Here is an 11,055-nt window from a genome sequence, read left to right as displayed (position 1 = left end):
ACATGGTGGCAGCTAGTTGTCCACTAAGTAGCCCTGGAGACAGCAAAACACTGATGTGGCTTCAGAAGTTTCTAAGTTCCACTAAATAAATGGAAGGAGGGCTGGTTCCCCCAGCTCGGATGAAGCTCCATCCTCCCTGTCAGGGGAAGGATGGGAAGAACACCTCCCTGCCTCTGCTGAAGCACCGTGGAGCACAGCAAGCAAGGAGTGACATCAAGGTCACTTCACATGGTTGGGGCTGAGGGGATCTATAGCAGCTGCCACTGCAAAGGTCCTTCCCCCACTTGTACCTCCTCCTCTACCTGCCAGGGCATCTTGGCTCCTCCACTGGGCTCTTGTCAAGCACTTGTTTTGGTGTTTACTACCTGTTCAGGGCTATTTTTCTATTACTTAGGTGAATTAGCAAAGGATCAGACGACCACCCAGGTGGCGCACGGGGGTAGGAGCTCACCTTTCAGCCGTGGTGGGGTGTTAGCTCAGCGCAAAGTAATGTAACTTCCCCCTAGATATTACACGAGGTGCAATGTGAAGAGAACAGCAGTTTTTCTTACCAAAAGCAAAGAAGCTGATGAAGACAATTAGGGCTGATGAGAAGACAGATGACTGCCAGCAGAAATTTCACCGTGGTGAGTGTGAACAGCAGACGCCTTCCCCAACAGAAATTAGACAGCTCCAGCCCCAGCAGATAGCACGGTGGGCTGAGCGGAGCTGGAGGCGCTGCCTTGCAGGTAAGAGGTCTGAGAGGTCACCCCACACCCCCTGCACGGGGACACAGTCTGCAGGAGCCAGACCTCAGCCTGGCCACCTGGGTCTCCCCATCCTTTTGGCTGCAGAATTCCCATTCTGTATGTCCTTCTCGCTGGAAACACCATTTTGAAGAGCCATCTGCCAATTTTGTTCCCAGGGTATGTTACTTTCTGTATCCCTGATGCCACGTGGTGGCATCACCTGCCCCCCTTCTCTGCCAAATTTTCTCCCTGACCTTGCAGCCAGTGGTGGGGACCAGGGCAAATTCAGGTCCCAGCCATTCGCACGGCGGACGCGGGAGAGCAGGCAGAGCTGCCGGTTGGAGCAGGGCTCCATCCAGCCCAGCACTCAGCCTCCAGCAGCGGCAGAAGAGGCCACTTTACTGAGACCCCTTGAGCCCAGCCGCTTTCTGCAGCCCCTGCCCTTCCTTCTCCATCAGCATCTGTGACTGTGGCAATAGGGTATGTCCCAGCAGAAGAAAGCCCATGCCCCAATGAAGTGTTCTTTCATCGAAGCTACATTCCCTAATTAAATGTGCTTTCATTAGGTTTGGCATTCTCGCAGCCTCACTGAAGTTCTAGAAAACATTGTGTGCTTGCACAGAAAAAAACCCAAACAACCAAAAAAGAAAATAAATGATAATTTTAACAAACTGGATTCACAACAGCTAAGTGCTCCAGGAAAGAAAAATCTATGCCCTGTGGCTGCAGACACAGGACCTGGTTCCACACAGCGTGGGAACAACAGCAAAACAGACCGATTCCCCAGGATCTTGTTCTGGGTAACCTCTTCCAAGCTCACAACATGTTCTTTCATTACCTTAAACCATCAAACTAATCTAACTGTTCATATCTGGCAGTAGATGCTGCAAAGTATGCTTTATTCTGTGGGTTAACCTTACCCTTCCCTGTTCCCGTAGGATTGGTATAGAAATATTAATGTTATTTTTAATTAAACATTAACACTCTGGCCTATTAATGTTCTCTTACAAAAACATCCTTACTACTGAGTTTACAAACATCTTAAGCTAAGAAGTAAATTAATACAGTGCCAGGCTAGTTTAGTAACCAAGTTAGCAGGAAACATTCTTGCTTTCCTTATACTAACCATAAACCATTGTGTTGCTTCCAGTGCATCAAAACCCCTTAGGCGGGTCTCCCAGAAGCCTGATTAATTTATCTGACAACCTTCTGCATTGTTACTGCTAACCCCCTTGATATACATTAGAGTAGAGGCACACAGGAGCCATGAACACGTATAGCTGTGTGCTTGGGAGGGGGTTGTGCGTGTGTTCCCTCTCCTAGCTGTTGGGTCTCTAATGCTGGGGGGGGGGGGGGTCCCTCCGCACATGATGAACAACATCTCACTTCATGCTGTGGGATCGGTTTGACAGCAAGAATGAGCTAAGGTAAGATTCCTCACACGCTGCCTATAATCCTTTTCGAAGCCTGGCTGCAACCTAGTCAGCTATCCCAGCTTAAAAATAAAATATCTTTTGTGAGAAAGCGCTTGAAGTATCCTCCCCCTCAACAGCTGGCCCAGAGGGAGCCCCACCATAGCAGGCTGGACCAGGAACACCTTAAACATTGCCAGCCTTGTGCTTCAGTCTGCGGTACTTGTAGGAATGCAAATGACATCTGCCTTCATGAAGGTTTTGAGACCATGACCTCGTTATGGACAATTGCTTCGTAACTTCTTTTAAACAGTAAGGTGACACCTGATGGGCCCCTGAAAGGATGCTCGATGGGTGTGTGAGCAGGGAAGAACCACACACAGAAGTGCAGGAGCCAAATTTGTTTCCATTTATAATGAGAGCAGAAAGAAAATACAATGAACAGAAAGTCGGTATCAAGTTCATCTAGTTCTATCAAGCTGGAGCTTGAGAACTAGTAGGCTGGCATAACATGATGTGTTTTAAATAAAAACTAATGAGGGTGAAAGGCATGAAGAGGCTTCGCTCTTCAGTAAATCTGCCCACAGCATCACCTGGCAGCCCGCCGCTGCCCAGCAGCATCCCTGGCACTCAGCAGCATCACCTGGCATCCCTGGTTGCCCAGCAGCATCCCTGGTGCTCAGCAGCATCCCTGGCTGCCCAGCAGCATCTCTGGCACTCAGCAGCATCCCTGGCATCCCACTGCTGCCCAGCAGCATCACTGGCACTCAGCAGCATCACCTGGCAGCCCGCTGCTGCCCAGTAGCACCCTGGCATCCCACCGCTGCCCAGCAGCATCCCTGGTGCTCAGCAGCATCCCTGGTGCTCAGCAGCATCACCTGGCATCCCTGGTGCTCAGCAGCATCCCTGGTGCTCAGCAGCACCCCTGGCACTTGCTCAGCAGCAGTGCAGGGAGAAGGTGGCGCTGGCAGCATGGGGCACCGGCAGCCCTTTCCCTGCCACCTGCTGCTGCCGGCGTGGGCTGGTGGCACTCCAGCCTCAAGGCGTTCAGGCCAAGTTGACCTGTTTTACTGGCTGCTTTAGGCCACATTGGAGCCACCGAGGAGGCAGGATAAGGGGTTGGGAGGTCACAGTTTGGTTTCTGTGTCCATAACCAGTTGCTTTTGGCTCTGGCTGCGTTGTTTGGATTCGCAGCCTCCAGTGCTCTCATATGAAAGCAGAGCTAATGCTTAATAGCGGTGATCTGAACAGCTGGGTTATTAACAGGATCAGTGGTGTGGTAATTTCTCCTAAGTAGAAATATGCTTTAAATATGTTAAGAAGGGAAGTGGGCACCTTTAGGGGAAAGAAATTCAGCCATTTAAGCCCATTCTGTGACTGCCACGGTAGCTCCTGAGCCACGGAGCCAGGGACCACCAAGGCTGCAGATGAGCCTGCGCACAGACCTCCCTCCTGCTGTTTTGCCTTCTATAAACTTAAAAAGAAATGTAAAAGCTGATTTATTTATTTTTTTTTTAATGTGTGCATAAACTGCCAAGGCAAACAATCTGCAACACCCTAAATTTAAGGTGATCACGCAACAGAGGGCTAGAGGAACAGACAATTTTGTCAGCCCGTGTTTGGTGCACGGCGTGTTCTTGACTGGAAACATACGCTGTCCCCCTCCGTGGGCTTGCTGTCCTGCAGGGAGGGCGAGTGACGGGGGCAGCAAGGCAGCATGAGCAACTGCAAGGAAAACATGCCCAGGACCTGGCCCTGCTCTGACAAAGTGATGTCCCTATTTTAACTTCACTGAGCTTGTTCTTCTCATCTGCATCTCCAAAATAAAACCACTGTGGTTCTGTGGCTCACCTCGAACAGTAGAAAACCATGAGATAAAATGTCAGAGAGGAGGGGGAGAAAAATATGGTATTAACTATTACTGTAGGAGGAACATCACAGCCTTGGCTGGAAGGAAATTTTCCTGCTCTCTTCTTGCAGTGTTTGTGCGACAGCACAGTGCACGATGCTATGACATTCAAATGAAGCTATGACACCATTTCTCAGACGCAGAAATAAATTTGCCTGTGGTCCTATTAGATTTATGGGGGAAATTAGAGAGGTGACCTTTCTCCCTAATGACATTTCTGTGAAATGGCTCATTTTGGTAGGAATGTTCCTATGTTATTGGGCAGGAGTAAATCCTGTGTTCTGGTGAGTCAGTGCTCTGGAAGGTTGAATGCTGGTGTCCAGGTTTGGAAGAAGCGATGTCCAGAAATGGAGGCGCAGGCAGTGCCCTGCCCTGAGGGGCTGCGGGGCCAGGCTTGCCCGGTGAGGGGGGAGGCAGTGTCGGAGGGCAGGAGCAGGCACCCCCCAGCTCATGGCTTGCGGGGGCTCGAAGCAGCATGCCCCGTCTGAGACAGATTTCTCAGTTTTCCAGATTTTTGCTGCTGATTTCTGCTGCAGATTTCCAAACAGGGTTTTTAGAAAGGGCATGCATTGTCATCTTGTCAATAAGGGTGTGAGGCAGATGACAGCTTTCGTGTTTGCACAGAAAGCAGCTAAATGCTCCGTTTCTCTCATTTCTAGTTACGGCACTGAAAAAGAGAAGGACTCAAATGAGCAGGGATTGTTTTTTGGAGCAGGTTTTGCATCGGTGCCATTGTGAGTCAACACTTCATTCAAAGTTTCTTTGTATTAGCTCCTGCACACGATGCCGATGGAAGGGTAGCTCTGCTGCTTCCAGCTCCTTCCCACACACAACCCAAGAGATGTTGTTTTCATCAGGTTCTTAAGGATGCCAGAGCATCTCCCCCCAGGGATGTGCCTGAACACCCCTGAGCTGCTGAGCACAGAGCTGGTCTTGGTGGGTTTGGTGCTTGGTAAAGGGGACAAAACCGCTTCCTCATCTGCAGGAAAACAGTCACGTAAGGGCAGGTCTGTCTTGAAAGCGGTTGGGTACCGTGGTGACACTGGTTTTCCAAGTGACTAGAGCAGCTTTTCATGAAAGGAGGAAATATCAATACTTGGAACAGTTCGGAAGGTGCAAGGGGGATATCAAGGGAATCTGTGCCTGTGCCAGGAGCGACCATCATCTCCTAACATCCTTCAAAGAGACCTTTCCCCCTCATCTGCCGCGACAGCTCAGACGAATCAAGCACTGTGCCGCAGTTGTGGCAGCGGTGTTAAACCAGAGCAGTGTCTCTTGGATTTGCCCTGCCTCAGAAGGGTATCTTGGAATGTGGGTGATGGTTGAACTTGGTGATCTGAAGAGTCCTTTCCAACCTCAATGATTCTTCGATTCCATGAATATGGGCTGCAGCTGGGTCCCCACACGAGCAGCAGCTGGAGGAGGTTTTGCTACTGAAAAGCAAGAGCCTGAGCTGTGGCCAGGTGGATTTGGTTGCTAGATTGCATGAAGGAACTGCAGAGAAAGGTTGGGGCTTGCCTGAGGAAGGACAAGGTGAGGGAAGCAAAACTCAGGCTCACGTGCACAAGCCAAAGGATGCTTGTTCTGCTTTTCTGCTGTGGGCGCTTTCGCTCCGAGGCAGCATCCCTGAACCAGAACATCAGCAGGAGCTGTGGGAAGGCAGCAAAGCAGCTATTAATCCTTCTTGGCTGTTTGGTACGAAGCGTGTTTTATTGCTGGCTGTTGATGGAGCCGTTATTAAGCAGGGGCAGTGTGGCCGCAGCTGGAAGTGAGCCTGGTGGGAGTGGGGCTGCGCGAAGGCTGCCGGGGGCAGAAGGCAGCTGCCTCCCTCGGGAGCGGCTCCCAGCCAGGATGTCAGATGTTCAGATACCAGAAGGTCAGTGTGGTTTTAAGGAACAGACCTGCAGTTCCTAAATCCTGGGAATTATTTTTCAGGCTCCTATGCATTCAGTTTCATTCTCTACCATTTGTATTAGAGCGCTACTCTTTAAGATTCCTTCATGTAATTAAAAATGTGTTTCTGCTCACTTGTTGAAAAGAGACCCACAGAAATCATAGCTTGTGCTTTATAAGAGATTTCCTTAGCCCTGGAGATCTTGCTTAAAAACAAAAATTACTTTCTTTTCCTGCTGTGAAACATTTAATTATGTCAGTTCTTCCCCCAGAAGCATTACCATAACATGTGCTGGTTTATGAGGTGCCAAATACAATGGCTGGAACAGAGATGATATGTATTTTTTTTTTTCCTTTGGCATGTGTTAGTAAGTCAAGCTATTGCCATAACCTTGCAAGACAGGATACAAAGGGAAGTATTATGCGAAGGTGACTGCTGTGGTAGGTTTCTGTGTTTTCTGGATGTGAAACACCTGTAAGTAGTTGAGTCAAAGGAGAAAAAAAGAGTAGTGCATCTGTAGTAATAGGCTATTTTTCTTTTTTCCTGTTACTTTTTTTTTTCTCTTTCTTTTTTTCTTATATACTTGGTGTAGGACGAGGATCAAAAGCAAAATTATTGTTTACAGCCAGATTCAGCAGTCTCTGTATTCTGTAAAATGAATCCATGAATGATTAAACAGTTTTTATGCTGTTTGCTTTTTGAGTGGGAGTTGTGAAATAAAAGCAAGCCGTGGTACTGCTGTGTCACCGAAGCAGGCTGCGATGGTGAACCTTGCTTTGCCAGAAGATGTTCAGGATTTAAAATGCCTGTCTCGCTGTAATATGAGCAGTCCCTTAAGAACTACCTTCCGCAGTCGCTGCGTGACTTGCGCTCCCACCGGAGTGAAGCACGTCCAGGCAAATTGGATTATTAGCTAGAGATAAATGGGCCCAGGGAGCACTTAACTGAAGGAGCAATGATGCTCGTGCCCTTCAACTAAGTACGAATGCCGCCTCCTACGAAAGCGGGGGGTATGGAGGAAGGGGGGCTCAGTCCTGAACGCCGGCTGCTGTCTCTGAGAGGCTGCGTGCTGGCTGTAATGGGATGAGTCACACACCTTGGCATTCATCTGGAAGGAATATTTGGTCTTAAAGACAATGAATTTCAGAAACCGTTCCCTCCTTCATGGTAATTTTGAAATAAAAGGAGCGATTTAGCTTTGTGTTTAGGACAATCTTCCAACGATACCCTTGGTTTAATCCGTGCTGTGGGTATGACACGCGTGATCGGGGCTAGCTGGGGACGGTTAGCGGGCTGTAAAGGCCAAAACCTTTCCTTGCAGCGATGGTTTTAGGGTATCAGAAAATGGAGGATGGGAACAGCTGGATTTCTTTGTTCACTTGTAGTGCTGGTGGTGAGATGCGAGCCCCCAGCAGAGCACGGTGTGGTCAGCAAAGCCTGCCAGGGACTGAACCGCAGTGGTCGTGGCTGGTGTCACGGGGGGGATGATGCACCCAGCGCCCTGTAGTGGGCAGGTAAAACAAATTTTTGATTCCTAGACTCCTTATTTAAACCTGAAAAGGTGGTGGTGGTGAATACAGTCTGATAGAAAAGAAAAACTGAAAGCAAACATTTCCTACCTGCTACTGACTTGCCTGCTTTATTCATGTAGTAGGTCTTTGTGGGGGGACATAGCAAATTAGAAAGTAAATGACTTGGAAGAAGAGATCAATTTAAAGTTGTCTTTCCAGTGACCAGGCTTGAAATAACCCACAGAATACGAGGAAAGAGGGACAAAATAAAAGATGTTCTCAGAAAATAAAAACCCCACTAGAGTGGAGGGGATCCCTAGGAGGCGACCCAGCTGCTCTATGAGAAAAAGGAGGATCCTCGCTCATTTAGAAGATGAATGACCTCTACAGATGGAAACATAAACCAGTCAGACTTAATGTCGTCAATACCACTTCTGTCACTGCAGGTCACGAAGGGTCTCAAATTTTAGCTGTCCTACTGGTCAACGCTTGTATATTCTCAGTTAATATTCCTAATTTAAACATGTCTGTAGCCAGTGAGGGTGAAAGTCCTGGCGTCTTGGCTGGGAATGAGAGAAGGCGGATCTTTATTCGCATTAGTGGGAAGTTGTTTGTAGCGGGGACCGGTAATGTACGCTGCTTGAAGAGAACTGGCATCTGCTTGTTTACTTGGCTGTCTAAAAATAAGACCGAACGCCCAGCAAAATGCACACGCTCTCCAGAGCCTCACGTCTGGGCAGGCAAAGCTGCTGTGCTGGGATAAGCTGTTCCCGTGTCCGGTGGGAGCTGCTGAAAGGACGAAGAAACAAAAGACAGTGCTCCTGCTGAAGTGTTTTATTCTGAGATGGATAAGCGTCTGTCCATCAAAGGGAAACCAAGGCCTCCAAAACAATAGGAATTGTTAGTTATTTAAAAAAAAAAACCTGTTTGCTTCTCAGAGTGAGGAAAATTAACTCCAAAAATAGCTCTTTATTAAACATGACTTTTGAGCTGGGCACTTGTAACTACATCTTGTCCTTTGAGCTAAAGGTTGCGGCTATTGCCGTTTGCTTGGTGTTTTACAGAATGAATCATGTTTCCTCCCTTGGGATTCATTACAAATGCAAAGCACCTCTGAGACGTACCGTGGTGTCTGGGAGTCCTTAAAACCCTCAGGAGGAGGGCTGCACTGAAAATGCAACGTGCTATGATTCTGTAACCAATTTAAACCATAGGAATGATGTTGTACCTCCAGTTTTCCCCTCCCCACCCCTTCGAGAAACAGGGAAATTGGAGTCTAAATCTACTCTTAAAAATGTTGCTAGAGAAAAGTCTGAGAAAGGATCAGGCGGAGTCAAGTTCAGAAATCTGATCTCTTGAACAGGATCCCAGTGGTGTGATGGGTTCAGCACAGGGGTGGCAGGGCCCTTGCGGGTGCCTCCCAGTAACGGTTCTGGGGGATGATTTGTCCCTGATGTAGCCCTGCAAGACTGAGAGCCAAGACACTGTGAGGCTGCACAAGATCCTAAGCCACGTGGGGGGGGGGGGGGGGGGGGGGGGGTCCAGGCTGTCTGTGTAGGCATTTTTCGTCTTGTTTTTGCTGCCATGGCCACATAGAAGTACAAGCTCTTAGGAGGGTGGCTCTGCCAGCATCTCAGAGGATCCTAAATTAGCTCTCCCCTCCTTTTGACTTAGCAAAATGCCACAAAGAATCCATCTCATCTGTTAAAATAAATCCACTACAAGTCTGGACAAGCTAAAGGTGGGAAGATGACTGGCCAACGTGGAGGTGGATCTAGGGAGCTCCGTGCGTCTGGAGGTCGAGGCACACAGAGGCTGAGCTCTGCTCTGTTAGGCAGAAGCAGCGTGGGGGCCGGGCAGGTTCTGGCACGGCTGTACGTGAGGGATGTAGTGTGGGGATCTAAGCCCGTGCTTTCCAGACAACAAAGGATACTGAAATTTCGCTGCAGTATGTGACCAGCTGCCTTCACTAGGCACCGTAATGGGACACGTCATCAGCTCCTGTTTGCTGTGGTACCCTCCTGATCCTCAAGCAGTGATCCTGAAATCTCAGGTGGCTTCCCCAGTTTGTCAAACTGCTGATCAGACCAATTTCTCCAATGGTCTTGATCAGCTTTATTATATAGTTTTTTGGGGGTTTTTTTGTAGAGTTTTTGCTTTAACACTGGGAGAGTCGAACTTGCTTGAAAGAATATGGAGTATTTAAATCCCAGATAAAGCTTTTGTCTGCAGAGCTGGTTCAAGCAGTGTTGCTGTGAGGTGTTGACTGATGGGGCTGGATAACACAGTGGTGCTGGAGGAAGGCTAACAAGCTCTTTGCGTTGAGGCTGTATGGAGACCCAAGGGCTGGAAAGGGTGCTTCTCTCTGCTGAATGTCCACACAACAGACACAAAAGGTAAAAAAAAACAAAACAAAACCACAACCAAAAAACCCCACCAAAAATGAAAAAAACAACCCAAAACCTTTTCAGCTGTAGTTCAAACTATGGTAACATTTATGAAACGTTCAAACTATGGTAAGTCAGGGCCTTGTGATGACATTGTAAATGGAGCGGACAGAGCTGTGGCTTCCTCCTGTTAATACTTCTTCAGTTCTTGCAATTTCCTCGCGTGGCGGTGAACGCATGAGGATGCTGCTGGATGCAGATCAGGACCATGTTCAACCCTGTGAAGTCCTGCTGCTCTAACCAACGTACACACGGCAATCTCTGTAATGCAGAACCTAGAAGCAGGCAGGAGAAACAAACACAGCTTATGTGGATCACAGTAACAAGGTCTCTATTTAGACTTTCAATTTGGTTTCCATCAGTCCAGCTGCTCTTATCTCCTGCCTGCTATTGCACTGCACTCAGCCCAAGGGCAAGAGCAGATACTCAAGTGGGTGATCATCCCCTAATGAAGATTAGTGTCCCTGCAGCTGAGACTGAGTACTTGCAGGCAGCTGCTCTGAGATGGCAAGGTCAGAGGGACTGCAATGACCTAGCTACAACATCAGGAGCATCTCTGAAAAAAAAAAAAAAAAAAGTTTGAACAGAAGACCGTGCAATTTGGTGAAGAGGAGTCAGGGTAATTCTTGGTTGGTTGTGTTCACGGCTAACAGCCCTCACTAGTGGGTCATTTCGACTGGTTTGTCTGCACTTGTGCAGGTTTTTATTCTGAACACCAGATTTTCTTTGTAAGGTGTCTAGCTGCACTGCCCTGCCTCTGCTGGCACTCACAGTTTTGTCTTGGTGTCAATAACGGAGCTATGTATTTCAAACACTAAAAGTAACTTTGTTTAAACTTTTCCTTGTCAAATTAACTGGACTAACTTCCTAGTGGACCCCCCCCCCGTCAAGCATGTTTTTTTCAGTTCTTGAATTAACCTCTGTAGGTGTTTTGGGTACTCTACGTATCAAAATTTTTGGTGGGTGAGGGATGATAACAGCCACTTGGAATGTCAGGCTGCCCCGTAACCCCTACACGAAGAAACTGAAAGCCCCAAATTCACCAGACCAAGGGAAGCAGCTTGTTTAACACTTGGAGGTGCAAATAATCTAACTGTTTAATAGTGGGTTAATTCAAGTGACTTGCTCTGAAACAAAAAAATTTAAAAAGTCTG

The sequence above is a fragment of the Falco cherrug genome, chromosome 2, assembly GCF_023634085.1.
Source record: "Falco cherrug isolate bFalChe1 chromosome 2, bFalChe1.pri, whole genome shotgun sequence".
NCBI classification, from domain to species: Eukaryota; Metazoa; Chordata; class Aves; order Falconiformes; family Falconidae; genus Falco; species Falco cherrug.
This window is presented reverse-complemented; position numbering follows the sequence as displayed.